We start from the raw sequence: 14503 nt of genomic DNA, 5'->3' as shown, positions 1-14503 counted from the left end.
CTTGGGACCGGCAGGTTTGACCGGGCAGAGTTAAAGTCATTCTTTATGGTTAAAAGTTTAAAAATCATTTCATAGCACAAACATGTCATATTGTTGATATTTGTTTAAAAGTTTATGTACAGCTAAAAGTACACATTCTTATGAAATAAAACCATGCATGTACTGTCATCACAATTACAGGTCAGTTATAGCTTGATATTCGAAGCCCAATGAGTGAACAAATCTTGCTCTTGTTATCTGTCCTGATTGGTACTTAAATAAATGATCGAGTTTCTACTTCTCAATTCTTGTTTGGGGAGCCTGTTCATTAATGTACCTAATCATAAACATTTTTTTCATTTACTAGTCTCTATAACTTTAAACTCCATGTTCAAGACTGTGTAAATGTGAACTAACTATAATGACAAATATAAGTTATTTTTTTTAACTTAATGATTACTTCTCATTAAGATTACAGGTAGACCACTTTAGGTAAAAAGCGCAAATGTCCGGTCAATTTAATACAGGTGAATCAAAATTAAAAGCGCAAATGTCCATAGTATTTGAAGCGCAAATGTCCTATCGTTTTACAGGTAAAAAAGCGCAAACGTCCTGTGCCCTTATATATTAGTAAAGAAAACAAAAAAGACAAAACGTTTAATGAGCCTACAATTGTATAGTCTGTTCCAACTGAGGTATGGTCAGGTATATAGTTTGTAAGTGTTTTCTACATATTCAGGTTGTTCTTTTGTATAGAAAAATTATTAAAAAAATCAAATATTTTTCTCATTAATCTAATATAAATTCATTCAACAATCATACATGTACACAACAAATAACAAAAAAATTTATTCAGATAAACATAATTTAATAAATTTATCAATTTTATAAATGCATTGCATAAGGAAATATGTAAAATGAGGACAAATACAATCTTTTATATTTACATCAAAAGTCATAAAACATTATATTTACAAAGTATTCACTTCATTGTCCAGTTCAAATGGAGAAGATGGGATCGATCATCGGCTGCGTCAGAGTAATCTACCACACTGATTAGTCCTTGTTGGAATCTTTCTATCAGTAGTTGGAGTCTGGTTCTATCACTCTATATCATCATCTTTTTGGTGGGCGGGCTCCTCCTGCTGCATACTGGATAATATTGCATTCTGTTAGTGCCTGTGTCTTCTTCAGTAGCTCAATGATCTCGTAGATGTGCGTGGGCATGTTTGAGTCTCTTCTTCAGTTTGTTGTGCCACCCTTACAGGTGATTTGTGGTGCGGGATCCTTCTGTGTAATAGTGATTCCATAGAAAGCAGTAGCTTCCAATCCAGAACTATGTCATGTATTCTGTAAATGATCTTGTAGCGGGTATTTTTCAGTTTCTCAAATGTCTTCTTTAGTGTTTAGCCAATTTTCCCCAACAAGGTGGGGTGGAACAAGAGGTAGTACTGCGGCTGTTGTATCAGTTGAATAATGTCTTCATTTTCTTTATAATAGTACTGTAGTCCATATGTCTGTGACTATAGCCAAATACACTGGGTGAAGTGGAAGTAGCAGCCTTTCACATTAACCCCTGGCCACACTGTTCGTGCTAGGTTGTTTGTTGCTGGCTGACTCATGGTCAGTAAATAGTCTTTTTGGTTGAAGTTCTAACTGGTGTTTTTTTTTAGCAATCATGATTATTAACTGAATAAAATTGAGAATGGAAATGGGGAATGTGTCAAAGAGACAACAACCCGACCAAAATAAAAAAAACACAACAGCAGAAGGTCACCAACAGGTCTTCAATGTAGCGAGAAATTCCCGCACCCGTAGGCGTCCTTCAGCTGGCCCCTAAACAAATATATACTAGTTCAGTGATAATGAACGCCATACTAATTTCCAAATTGTACACAAGAAACTAAAATTTAAAAAATACAAGACTAACAAAGGCCAGAGGCTCCTGACTTGGGACATATTTTATCGTTGTTGGTTTTTTTTAAAAGAAAATGCTAGCTTGCAATTGGATGCAGATTCAGAATTTTATTAAAGTCTTATACTACAATGTACTACTTGCAATACATAAATATACAGTACATACAGAGTATATACACAATATAAAACAGACAATACACAAATATAAAATACATACAGAGTATATACACAATATAAAACAGACAATACACAAATATAAAATACATACAGAGTATATACACAATATAAAACAGACAATACACAAATATAAAATACATACAGAGTATATACACAATATAAAACAGACAATACACAAATATAAAATACATACAGAGTATATACACAATATAAAACGGACAATACATAAATATACAGTACATACAGAGTATATACACAATATAAAACAGACAATACACAAATATACAGTACATACAGAGTATATACACAATATAAAACAGACAATACACAAATATACAGTACATACAGAGTATATACACAATATAAAACAGACAATACACAAATATAAAATACAAATAGCATTCTATTAAGAATTATGAGAAACTGTAAAACAATTTCTATATAAAACTAGTTAAAATACATACGATTACAGATTACTGTTCAAACTGTGTCATATTTATAGCTTGAATACCGAACAGTTGCATAAAATTTATATTCTAGTTGTTAGAATTAATTGGATATGTTTTATATTAAATTTCAGAACAGTGTATTTTATTAAAATTTAAAAAAAATTAAGTTAAATAAAGTCAAAGACATTCAATGAGATTTATTCTAATAAATCTTTAGTTTCATTCTTTTACTTTTTATCTTTTTTTTTCTCAGAATGTACCAATAATTAAAACTATTTGTTGATAAATTGGAATAATAATTCATTTCAAGTGTACATTTTTTCCTAGTTTTTTTATGAATAAAAATACATTTTCCTGCCAAAAATACATAAAATTTAGAAAAGTTTTGCACATTTTCCTTGATTTAATAGCAGAATATAAAGGTCTTTTAAACATTTACAGGTAAAATAAAAGGTAAAAAATATGACTATAATTCAGAAATAAACTATAATTGTTAAAACAACAATTCCCCCTAGGTTTACATATGCATGTAATTAAAAGGGTGTCTTCCCGACTGTCCCACTTTTTGAAATTACAGGTAAAATGGTAATGAAATGTTGTGGGACAATCGGGAATATGTTTGTGGGACAATTGGGAAGTTTAAATGTGGGACAATTTGGAACTGTTTTTATAATTATTAATTTGTTTTTATAGCGTGTTGCAGTTAATCAAAGATTACTAAACAATGTAACTTATAAAATATGAACAAAATAAGAACAAATAATAATATTTACATATTTTATTTTGCTCATAGTAGGTCAGTACAATTGAAGTATCATATAATATAATATGAAGTCTTTTTAAAAATAAAATTTTTTTTTAGTCTAAGATGCATATTTTTTTAAATTATTTTTTATTGGCTTTGACCTCGCAGACAGTACTGCGAGTACTCTCAGATCTGTACTTAGTGTCTTTGTTGTGGTGATGTCCCAAGCCAGGAGCCTGTAAGTCAGTGGTTGTCGTTTGTTGCCGTGTAACATATTTGATTTTCGTTCATTATTTGTACATGAATTATGCCATTAGTTTTCTCGTTTTACATTAGTCATTTTGGGTCCTTTTGTAGCTATGTGGTATGGGATTTGCTCATTGTTGAAGGCCGTATGGTGACCTATAGTTGTTAATTTCTGCGTCATTTGGTTGTCTTTGGGAGAGTTGTCTCATTGACAATCATACCCCATCTTCGTATTTCTTATGAAAGTCTGGCTCTTTATAATTGGTGAAGAGTCCTGTTGACTGCAAAAACAATAGGAAAATTGGAAAAAACAACCTTTAATAGTGATTCTTGGAAAGGCTGATCTGGAAAAATTCAAGACAGCAGCAAATTTAGAGAAAATAGATGGGGGTACAAGAAATGATTTTACCAGAAGCATGTGCATCCCATATAAAAAAAATCTTTCAAATTTCTCAAATATGTATTTTTTCAATCAATTATAACAAAGAAGTTGAAATAATATGATTTGTGTTCTAAAAAAAGTGAAAATTCCAAAATTGACAAATTGACAAATTGACAGAATGGTCAATTTGACACAAAAAAAAGCAATAAAATTTTATAAAACTTTCTTATATTAACACCTACTTCTATTTATTTTTTTTAAGTTAGATCTATTCAGCTTGGTCCACTCTATCTTTATTGAAAGTATGAAAAAAAAAAGTTTAATTGTAAAACTGATTTTTTTCATGATAATAGCCCAAAAATGGATAACATTTGATGAAAACTGAGAAAATCATCAGAATTGGGTACTTTCAAATGGCTGTAGCAAAAATAAGTGCACCACCATATAATTTTCGTCACCAATTCTGGTTCAGAAAAAATTTTAATTCAAGACATTAAAAGATCTATTTCATAAATCAGAAATATTATATTTTTTAATCAAAAGTGTATCAATCTAATGATTTAAAACACCCTTTTTTATACTTTTATAAAATTAATATTAAATGTGCAATAATTAATTCTTGTTTATTTAGAAAAACAAACAACAGTTATCTTGTTTATCTAAGAACATTTTACTACATAAAATAATGTGGGACAATCAGAACTTTTCATGTGGGACAATCAGAACTCTAAAATTTTAAAAAGTGGGACATATATATCTTTATTTCTCAACAAACCAAATTACAATGGTATAGAGATACACACAATAATTACATAGTGTATATGTACAAAATTATACGAACGCAAGAGGAGGTACATATCATATATTACAATATACATATTAAACTAAATGATAGCAAGTACATGAATTACCCAGGAGAGCCTAAATGAATATTTACAATTCTTATATATTTGCACAAGTTATAAAGGGAGCTACCATTTGATTTTTATGGGGGGGGGGGGGGGGGGGGGGGGCTAGGATGAAAAATTTTGTCCTGCCTTTTTATTTTCCATTCTGTTCGCTCCTGCTTTTTTATTTTTCACTCTGTTCGGTCCTGCCTTTTTTTTTATAGTTTATCCTGATTTTTTTACCTAAATTGTCATCCTGACTTTTTATTTTTGCAAGTGTCTCATCCTGCCTTTTTTTTTTACTCAAAACTCCTGTCCTGCCTATTTTTTCAAATTTCATCCTAGCCCCCCCATAAAAATCAAATGGTAGCTCCCTAAGATCAGAAAGATTTTTACTATTCAATCGGGAATAAACCATTAAAAGTGGGCAAACCAGGATGACACCGTTTTTCTCGTGCTTGAGGCTCAATGTCCAGACTGGGATATTTAAACCTTGTCACGACAATGTTTCTTTTAGATTGGTGAAAAATTTCATACTGGTAAGTTGTACTTTAAATTTTATTTTATTTTGTATTTCGATGTATTTATTTCTGGTTTTAGAGTCGAACATTTCTAAAAAATTTAATTTACTTTTTCGTTCCAAAATAAATAAAGGGAATTGTACACTTAGTCTAGCTAGATATTTTATGATTTCGGGTCTATAAAGAGAGGGGGTTCATTTTGATAGCGATATTTGGAAAGATGGTTAATCCGAGCGATATTTAAGAGTAAAGGTCGTCAATCCTTGGAATTGTTCGTGCCTTACTCTGAAATGGAATTTTGTATTATCGCATGTTTTATTTAAGATCTTGAACTAGTCAATGATATTCAAAATGTGTTTTAGGCATTGCTCTGGTTGGATGGATAATTATTAAACGTGAATAGAATTAATGCGATGTTGTTGTGTTTTTTTTATACTGGACTGACTTTGTTCCCTAGTCATAGAATTACGAGGTTCATGTTCTAGTCTTAAGAAAGTCGGTGGGAACCAGTCTGAGTGGGTATATTTATTTTGTCTCGGAAGGTGGGACGTCACGAGCTTGATTTATTGAATAATATTTTAGTTAAAGCCGACTAGTGTGCCGGCAACTCTTTAATTTTTTAATTAAACGGTCTAATATCTATCATTTTATTCAATCGGATAGCACTAAGGCAAACCCTTAGTGCTGATTAACTTTTTATTGTTAGGGAGCTACCATTTGATTTTTATGGGGGGGCTAGGATGAAAATTTTTGTCCTGCCTTTTTATTTTTCACTCTGTTCGATCCTGCCTTTTTTTTTCACTCTGTTCGGTCCTGCCTTTTTTTTTTAGTTTATCCTGACTTTTTTTTACCTAAATTGTTGCCATGGTTTTTTTTTTTTGCAAGTGTCTCATCCTGCCTTTTTTTTTACTCAAAACTCCTGTCCTGCCTATTTTTTTCAAATTTCATCCTAGCCCCCCCCCCCCCCCCCCCCCCCCCCCATAAAAATCAAATGGTAGCTCCCTTATTTTTCACAGAAAATGCACCGCGATGTACAATGTATTTATATTGTCTTTCTCTACTAAATATGAAACTGTTTTATGAATCTTGGTTTTGTGTTGTATGAGCAAATACATTGCTTGGCAAAATCGTCATTTCTGGATATTTCTAGGTTTTTTATACCTGTCATTTATTGAATTTATTGCTTCCTGTCAGTATACTGTCAGAAGTCCTCTCTACAAGTAACGTAAACGGCTGAGCTAACGGGGTATGTACAACGTCATGAGACGGATTATGAAAGGAAAATCCGTTTTACACACGAAAATCCGTTTACGTTGCAATATTTGAAGAAGGGGGTGGGGGGGGGGGTGCCTCCCCTGACTCACTGCAACAACAATGAATTTATCAGAAAATTATATACTATCGTGTTATTCAATACATTTTGTATGGAAAAGGATTTGTATAGGCACTGCAGTTTGTCCAACCCCTTTTTTTAAATATACATTTGATATTGGAACAATAAAAATATTTTGAATATAAAAAAAGAAGATGTGGTATGATTGCCAGTGAGACAACTCTCCACAAGAGACCAAAATGACACAGAAATTAACAACTATAGCCTTCAACAATGAGCAAAGAAAAAAAATGAATGTATATTATACATTATTTACACTAAACATTATAAACATCAATTAATCTATAAAGAATTAAATAAAAACAACAAATAAAGTCTCAAAAATGAAATAAAAGTAGACAAAAGAAAAAATAATTTTATAAAATAGTTCGTTTTTTTGTTGTTGCTTTAAATCAATAACAAAAACATCATACATGTAGTATAGGATTTTTTTTTTGCATCGCAATTTTCTCAATTGCTTGCTTGTTTTGAGGTTAAAGCGTGTATATTGATTATTTACGTACATTAATCGTGTTAAATATTAAAATTTATAAATCCATTTTTAAAATTGATATAGTAAACATAAATATTGTTTTATTTATTTATCTTTTAGTGATAAGTATATTGTGACGGACATTTGACATAAATTTTGGACAAAGGTGACGTTTTAATTATTTTAATTATTAATTGAATGTTATGTCTATAAACGAGAAAGGTAAACATTATCTTTTCAGGCTATTTGTAACCATTGGTTACTGCAAACATTTTCTCCAGTCTATCAAACATTATGTATTATGACCATTGTCCAGTATGTATATGCCATTGATTGACTCTATTTCGGCCACTATAACAATATTGGGTTATTTCTTATTGTAAGCTGACAAAGAAAGTAGAATTGACATTCTATCAAGTAAACGATTGATAACCAAGTAAAACTTCTACTGTGAGACGTCAAAATTAGAATTTTGAAATTTAAAGGTAGGTCATGATTTTAAAATTATTAAAACTAATTAGAATAAAGACAATTAAAAGTTTTCATGTTTTCATAGATGCAGTTTTAACAAAATATTTATTGTTATCCGAGGTAAATAATATACAATTACTGTCTTTTGATGAGGTAAATAATATACAATTACTGTCTTTTGATGAGGTAAATAATATACAATTACTGTCTTTCGATGAGGTAAATAATATACAATTACTGTCTTTTGATGAGGTAAATAATATACAATTACTGTCTTTTGATGAGGTAAATAATATACAATTACTGTCTTTCGATGAGGTAAATAATATACAATTACTGTCTTTTGATGAGGTAAATAATATACAATTACTGTCTTTCGATGAGGTAAATAATATACAATTACTGTCTTTCGATGAGGTAAATAATATACAATTACTGTCTTTTGATGAGGTAAATAATATACAATTACTGTCTTTTGATGAGGTAAATAATATACAATTACTGTCTTTTGATGAGGTAAATAATATACAATTACTGTCTTTTGATGAGGTAAATAATTACAATAATTAGTTATACTTTATTGTTGTTTGTAAGTATTTTGAATGCATTCTTTTTGTTTTAATTTATTTTATTAAAAAGTTTGAATTTCCGAAACATATAGGTGCTAGTCGACCCCGGTCTGCCTCTACTTTGGTAGCCAGTAGGCTAATGCCAAGTACTTTAATATGCGTTGTTTGCGGCTAGTTTTCCCCGAAATGTAAACTCAAGACCCGTCGCTCACATAAATAGTTCTTCTGTCAAGAGTCTTCCGGAAATCAGAACAATAGCTAATTTCACGACAAAACAATATTCAATATAACATAAATGTACATGCATTCAAGTCAACCGTTCTATTATTTTGGTACTATATATCCTGGTACCCGGTACTACGTTCCAGGTGTTAGCTGATAGCCATACGCAGTCACGATTTATATTGGTATATACACAGGCAATTGTCTCAGAAAATAAATAGTGTTAATATATTAATGTATTTAGGATTTTTTCTGAGACATTGCGATCGGGAACCAGTTTAGATACGATAGTACTTTTTTTATTCGGTTGTTTGTGTTGTCTTTCGCTATGATGCATCTTTCCGATAGTTTGAGTTGCAAAATGTTACAGTTTGTTCTTGACTGTGTTGTACTATAACACTGCCGTCCCAAGGGAGGGAGAATTGAGATCTCACAAGCATGTTTTCTCCTGCCAAATTCTGTATATGTCTTCTTAAGTTAGGAGCCTGTAGTACAGTGGTTGTCATTGGTCAGGTCTACCATACATGTAATTGTTTTTTAGTGAATTGAAATGAGACTTAGTTTTCTTTTTTTCATGTCGACCTTTTACAGGTGACTATATACAGTGAGTTTTTTCTCGTTGTTGAAGGCTTTACAGTAGCCCATGTTTGCTTACTACTAAATTTTAACTCTTACGAAGGCCGTATGGTGACCTATGGGATATAATGCCCCTCTGGTATCTTTCACCCCTCTTTTATGTCTATATAAGTTGGAACAATTGTTCAAAGCTACCAGGCTTATAATTTAGTTTGCAAGAAGAATTTCTGAAAGACATACTGGTTGCACCGGAATCAAAATAGTTTGACGAAAATACCAAGGTGAAAGTAACGCTTGTCTTTTGTTGAAAACTTGACTGATAGAGTACTGTAAATTTATGAATTAAACAGGATTTGTTTCAAAATAGTAAAAATTAAAATCGCATTTAAGTCTAAAATGACAAAATCGCAATAGTAAGTGCACGCAATTATTTCTGAATTAACAGTATTACCAGCCCGGTATAGCCAGTACTTCGTTACCGGCATGAAAATACGAAGGCCGTATGGTAACCTATTTGATACAAGGGGCGTATGACATTTGCGCCGATTTTGAAAATTTTCATTCTTTCATTTGCGCCGATTTCATTTTTTCATTTGCGCCGATTTTTATTTTATCCTAATTGGATTTACAGGTAAGTTACAGGTAATACTTTTACATGTAAATTCCAGGGAATACAAAGAAAGCCACAACAAAAGATAGAATACTAACGTGAACCTACTTTTTATAGGCAACTAAAGCTATATTTAATATAGGAGGTACAGACCCAATTTGCCTGCTATGCAAACTTGAGGAAGAAAACCTTCAACATTTTTTCACTAGATGTCCATTTCTATGCCCAATTAAATCAGCGGAAAACTAATTTTCAAACTAGGGAAACATTAAGCCAATTAATTGTTAACTTGACTGCAGAAAACTAGTGGGTTCTACTCTTCAAACGACAGCAATACCTTAAATGCGGTTGAAACAATTTCTAGAGATTTGTGTGATAAATTACATCAACAGAGATCTCAGATCAATGCTCTTTCATTATAAAAATTCATCATTCATCACATGGAATTGAACTTTTTTTCGATACTTTTCATAGTTTAAAACAGTTTTATATCTATGTTATGCAACTAAAAAAGGTCTTTCATGATAACAAAAATAAGAGTTGTCTCATTGGCACTCATACCACATCTTCTTGTATCTATTCACCTGTAATTTACCTGTAATTTACCTGTGAAAAAATCGGCGCAAATGAAAAAAATAATCGGCGCAAATGAAAGAAAAAATCGGCGCAAATGAAATGCAGATCGGCGCAAATGCAAAACGCCGGATACGGGCGTATGACATTGCTCTTTCATTATAAAAATTCATCATTCATCACATGGAATTGAACTTTTTTTCGATACTTTTCATAGTTTAAAACAGTTTTATATCTATGTTATGCAACTAAAAAAGGTCTTTCATGATAACAAAAATAAGAGTTGTCTCATTGGCACTCATACCACATCTTCTTGTATCTATTCACCTGTAATTTACCTGTAATTTACCTGTGAAAAAATCGGCGCAAATGAAAAAAATAATCGGCGCAAATGAAAGAAAAAATCGGCGCAAATGAAATGCAGATCGGCGCAAATGCAAAACGCCGGATACAAGTAGCTGTCTAATTGGCAATTTTATTTTTTATATATAATTATCATATCCAAATCAAGTTCCCAGAATTCACAAAGAACTTTTCTCACTTTATAAGCTCTACATCCACTATCAATGCTTCATCTTATTGAATGATAAAATATAATTATAATCGATATTGTATGCATGTATTTTTGTTAAAAATAATAATATACTTTTATGGACATTTTTTTTTTTTTTTTTAAACTTTTTGTTTTTGTTGTTGTTGGGGGGGGGGTATTTAAGTGTCTTTGTTTGGAAGGGGTTTTGAATTTATTTACCTTCCTCAACGTGAGGACAGGTAAAAATCAGAAAACTCCTCTGTTTCCACAAATTCCCCTCCCCAAAATGAAAGGAAATGAACAGTCCCTAATTATTATTTTTGTCATTACGACAGCAAAAGAAAAGTACATTCGTTAGTGTAAAATGGCAAAACACAATCAACCACTCTAGGTCACTGCCGTTCGAGGTCATAGTCTCCCATTTTAATGCAAAAGACTCCAATGTCTTTACATTATTTTCTTTATTAATTAATTTGAATAAAAATATCACAATCTGAATTATTTGTCGCAAATGTTCACTTTTTTCATTCATTCGTAGTAATGTTGTGTATAATATTTTTTGTTGTTATTGTTGTTTGAATAAAGATAATTATCTTTCAAAGAAAAGTGATTTATAAATTGTCAATTATGAGGTGAAAAACTGAATTATTTGTTCATAATTATGTCTATATCCACCCATCAATGTGTTGTCACAGTGGGGAAAAAAATGGACCCCATTTGATTTTGAGACTTTTCGTACCTTTTGTAAAAGATTTATAAAATCGATCAGGGATTTGGTTATTTTCATTATGGAAGATTTTTAAGTCGATCGGAAATTTATTTAATTTATTTCAGGTTTCAATTTGTTTGTCACGGCATTTACTTCAATCTTATACCTATTATTTTTGTATCTACTAATTCGATTAATAAGTCTGTATGTTCTATGGTTATGTTTTAATGCACATTGTTTAACCAAACATAAAGTATTTATGTGCTAAAATGCTCCATCTATTTTGAACATATGTGTAAATAACTGAGCACATCCAATTATTTACACTTCAACTTTAGCCTTTACTTTCTAAATACAATAAAACAAACAAAAAAAGTTTGGATACTGAATGGCGCAGTGACCACCTCAAATTTTATTTCTTATACAATATGTATCTGATCTGGTCTAGTCCATCAAACTAAAATAATAAAGTCCATCAAAAACACAAGATGTCAGAATCTTGGACAAAATGTTCTGCAACAAAATAATCTACAAAATAAATACAACACATTTAAATACTTTCTATATAAAACTTGAATACAAATATTTTGTATACAAAAAAATAAAATAAACTTCTACCTATATATATATGACGTGCGCGTATGTGGTCACTACCCAGTCCTCGATAACTAAAAACCCGTGCAATTTACTTTTATACTGACCGCCAAACCGGTTAACGGCAATAGTATACAACTTATACAAAGATTATAAGATTAATACGCAATCTTTCAAATACCTTCCGCATACCGCACATAAATTCATTTAATTATTATCAACTTCAACTTCAACTTTTATTAACACTCTAGACAGTTTACACTGTAACAAGAGGCAGACAAATAATACAAGTAATAATTAACAATGGTGAACAAGATAGAAAGAAATATACATACATAGTTCATGATACCTAATTATCTGTACACAAGTTTACACATACAAAACACGTGATAATCATTCAAAGCTATAACAAGTTGCTTTCTTTAAAAAAAGAAATGCAATCGTAAACCCAAATGCTTGTTTGGCATTATATATATATTAGATAATTGTTTAATAAAGATGTATTATAGGATTAAACACATTTTTTCTAGAGGTTATTGATGTGTAAACCGGGGCGGTTAACTCACAAACTGAATAAAAGTCCGAAGGACTTTTATGTCAAGTTTGTGAGTTAGAGACCAGGTTTACACATCAATAACCTCTAGAAAAAATGTGTTTAATCCTTATAATTCTTCAGCCAAACATACGCGATTATTAATTTACATTATTATTATGAAGGCTACTATATGTACCATCAGAAGCACAATGACATGTCGTAGCTAAGGAGTACGCCGCCATCTTGACTTTCTTAAAAACTTAAATGTTCGATAAATGTAACAGAATCTAAAATGAACTAGCACCTACCTCAAAAACTTCATTTTAATTAGATATTTTCCGAATTTGAAGCGTACAAGTAACGAAATAATCTCCCGTCTGAAAGTTTTCAATCGTATGACGTCGTGTTTTGCCATGACGTAAATTCGCCAAATCATTCGTGAAATTTCCCGGAATTTTATTTAAATTTTATTTTTATACATTTTCGAAGCTTTAGTGCATTTATTTTATTTCATTTTTTATTGTTTGGTTATATATCCATTAGAAAAAACTGTTATGCAATTGTTTTATAATCTAAACCTGCTGAAAATCCGAGTATCCCTGCAATAATGTGTATCGCGCATGAATAGATTACAAAAGTAGTTTCGGAAACATGGTTTATCGAAGTGTAAACCAAGAGAAAAATTCTACTTGACCAATCCAATTCAAGTATTTATAGATATGCAAATGATATAAGAATTATTGTCTTATATTACGTTTGTTGTGCATAAGAATTAGAAACTGACATTGCCTGTTTACCTAATGTAATTCCGGCTTCACACATCAACGTATAGATCCGACGTACGTCGGACGTGGTAAATAAAATCATGCACGCTACCAATGCGCTAGTAATTTTGATGCATTCAATCTGTCAACCATATCTGTATCGTGTGCACAACGAGCTTAAGCGTGTATTGGGTGTGCGTAAAGCGTACCTAAGCGTTTCTCCTAGTCTTTCTACATTCCCAACTGCAGGTATGTCTATATGTGAATGTTTGTCTATAAGTCTGTCACATTCGCCCGTCTGTGTACATGTTAACCAGTCCGTCTATGACCACTGGTTCGTCTACATGTTCACTAGCTTTGAAATAGCTAACGGTAAGTGCGATTATTTCAGTGATTTGTGTCTATTGTTTTTATGTAAGTGATTATTGTACCGTCACCGTACCCATATTTTTAGGGACGCGAATTGCAACTGATATTTTACAGTTTTTTTCTTGCGATGTGTTGTCCTTAAGGTTTGGTTCATTAGGGAGGATTGGGTTTATGGTCACCACATTGTTTATGTGCCAATGTCCATTCTAAAGCCAGGAACATGTAGTACAGTGGTTGTTATTCATAATTCATGTCGGTCAAGTTTTTTTCGTAAATTATTTTGTTATCAATAAGGCTTTTTAGTTTTGTTTGATTTTTGTTTTTAAATCTTAATGGTCCGGGCATTTAATAGCCGACTAAATAGTGTTTTATTTTTTATTTTTGGAGGCCGCTCGGTGGCCTTTAAAGACTTACTTCCACGTCATTGTAACTCTGGTTGGTACTTGTATCATTAGTGCTGGATCATGGTCGATCCTATGCACCTTTGAGGCAGGCTGGATATTTTTGTAGATCTTGTACAGCTCAAACTAAGGGGAGTAGTTCCTGTACTTCTTTGTCTAGTCCCATGTTGCATGGTTGGAGAGGGTGTAATATCTTCTGTAAGTTTGATGAAGTTTCACCGGTATCGGACTTCTTCTCCTGAATGAAAGCTTTAAGGCGACGAGTATTTTTGTATGCAATGTGCCCTTAACGTGTCTCAAACTTTAATATCTGTAGCGTTTTCAACGCTCGTGTAGCGTGTATATTATGTACGTGCAGTTTACAGGTATACGCTTGGCAAACGCTTGAGCTGAATGAAATTTTTCATGTT

The 14503-nt window shown here is 31.6% G+C and overlaps 1 long non-coding RNA gene across 1 annotated transcript in view; it reads left to right on the top strand.

Moving 5' to 3' along the window:
- Positions 1-5210: 5210 nt before the first annotated feature.
- Positions 5211-14503, top strand: part of LOC134691066 (uncharacterized) — a 28674-nt gene continuing 19381 nt past the window's right edge. The window contains exon 1 of the long non-coding RNA XR_010102089.1: positions 5211-5321. This is a non-coding gene — a long non-coding RNA (uncharacterized LOC134691066). The remainder of the gene's footprint in view (positions 5322-14503) is intronic.

This window comes from Mytilus trossulus, chromosome 11 (genome assembly GCF_036588685.1).
Source record: "Mytilus trossulus isolate FHL-02 chromosome 11, PNRI_Mtr1.1.1.hap1, whole genome shotgun sequence".
Classification (NCBI taxonomy): domain Eukaryota; kingdom Metazoa; phylum Mollusca; class Bivalvia; order Mytilida; family Mytilidae; genus Mytilus; species Mytilus trossulus.
This window is presented reverse-complemented; position numbering and strand designations above follow the sequence as displayed.